The following is a 2,295-nucleotide window of genomic DNA, read 5'->3' as shown; positions in this document are numbered from 1 at the left end:
TACTCTCTCAGGGCTGTTGTTCTAGGGATTTATATTTTTGAAAATTTTGAACAGAAATCTAACATTACCTCGCGATTTGACAGAAAATAAAAATTTGTTGAAAACGATCCACAACTCATTTCCCCCCCCCCCCCCCCCCCTTTTTTCAGGTCATTTTTCCAGTGAAGCGAGATAACTAAGCATGCTTGCATTGCTTTCTTGTGGCACAAATAATTTCATTCCACAGAGAAGCAATATATATATATATATTCAGGTTGCAACAAGAAAATGCCTCAGGAAGCGTATACATGCTGCTGCTTTGCCTTTTCAAGTTCCTTTTTTTGCCCCCTTTGTAACCTTTTTGTGTGACAAACAATTTTCGAATGTCACAGCCGTAGCCACCTTCAGAGGCCCAAGCGAGTGAACGGTACCATTTTATGAAAGAATGTGCCAACTTTTATTCTAGGTTTTACTAGGTATTATTTAACCTCTCCCTCAAATAAAGCCTTGCATTGTGTGATGTGACAAGTGTGTCAAGAATGAGATTGCCAAAAAAAATATTAATGGATAACTTTGTGGAAGTCTTGGCGCTTTGATAAATTTTGCACATTGGCTCAGTTCAACCATTTTTAGTGCAAAATTGGTTTTTAAAATTGGTTTTGAGGAAAGGAAATGATGCAGTTACTGTCTTGTATATCTTGGTGGACACCTGAACTGAGAGATAAAGGAGGGACTAAGAGAAGAAAGGAAGAAAGAGGTGCTATAGTGGAGGGCTCCAGAGTAATTTCAACCACCTGGGGATCTTTCGACTGGCAGCAACTGCCAGCGCCTTCATCAAGAAAAATCAGGAAAAATAAATAACATAGAGCCATGAATGATGGTTACTCGCTGAAATCCAGAAAGGACAATTTTACCTGAAACCAAATACTCCAATATGCAAGAATGCACAGCTCTGAAATGAAAAGAAAGCACACGAAACACAAGGCCAGTGCAACTTCTGAACTAAAGCCAGCTACAGCAGTGCTGGACTCTTGTAATGCATAGTAGTTACCCCGAAATTTGTTAATCCAAACGACTAAGAAATCTATTATGGCATAATTACTGACCATTCCATTCCTGTGTGACATTCGACGTCCTTTAAAGGCTATAGTAGAAAAGTGTAGTAGGTTTCACGAGGTCTCCCAGATTTTTTTTTTTTTTTTCACAGTACTAGTGCAGAGCACGCTACTTGTTTCTTTAATACTGTGGATTGAGTCAGTATTTTTCTTTCCTCTCTCCTACTGCTGCCTCATGATGCTGCAGCAATCAAGCAACAGCAGATACATGTTTTCCAACACCAAAACCACTTTAGAATCTGACAAGAACCTGACAAGTTCAAGGGCAGTAAATGCGAAAGAGTTGAACTTGCTGTTAAAAAGCACTGCACATCAAACCTGGACATGATAGAAATCGGACAGGTTCGAGAAATCCACGGCCATGCAGCTGGCATGCCACATGGCATGCTAATGGTGTCTTCGACTGGTCGCTTTAGACCGCTCTAGAGAGCTCCGAGAGGCGACCGCACATTCGGCTGGTCGAAACCGGCCGCTCTGACTACATTCGGCTGGTTCTTTCTGAGCGCTCGCCTCCAGCTCAGACTCTAACGCGCTCAGAGAAAAAGTCGGAGCGGCTCCGAGATGAGTCCACGTGACAGAGCCACTTCCGCCATTTCGCGAAAGCGGGGCGAGGCCTCAGCGTCCCCTGCGCATAGGCAGAAGGAAGTGTAGGCTTTTGACGCAGTATAGTAGCGTCCTTTATGTGTTGTGTTTTGCTGGTGCCGCGCTGTGTGAGGCAAAATGTCCAAGAGACGCCGGATAACTACGCTAGGAATGCTCTCTGTGTTGCTGTCGCATGACAACAGCGATTCCAGTAGCAGCTCAGACAAGGACGACAGTGCTATCCACAAGGCGATGTTCGAAAAATGAGCGTCCCGTGAGACAGAAAGCCGGGGCAGCGATCGATACAGGCTAAGCGGCGACCGCAATGCAAACTGTGTGGCCATGTGCGGCTAAAGGTAATAAAGGGACCTTACGTGCGGCTACTGTTGACATCAGCAGCGGTGCCGCGTAGAGGTTCCGGAAGTTATGTCCCCCTTCTGCCTCCTCCCTCCGCTTCGGCTCTAAAAACTCGCTGACCATTCGGCTTGACTAGTCTCACTATGCGCTCAGAGCGAGAGCGGCTCCCACTCTGCCAGATCCGAACCGGATCGCGAGAGCGACCAGTCAAAGACACCATAAATATCACAAACTTTCAGTTGTCAATCCACCAACACACTAA

Source organism: Amblyomma americanum, chromosome 8 (genome assembly GCF_052857255.1).
Source record: "Amblyomma americanum isolate KBUSLIRL-KWMA chromosome 8, ASM5285725v1, whole genome shotgun sequence".
Lineage (NCBI taxonomy): Eukaryota > Metazoa > Arthropoda > Arachnida > Ixodida > Ixodidae > Amblyomma > Amblyomma americanum.
Note: the sequence above shows the minus strand (reverse complement) of the source record.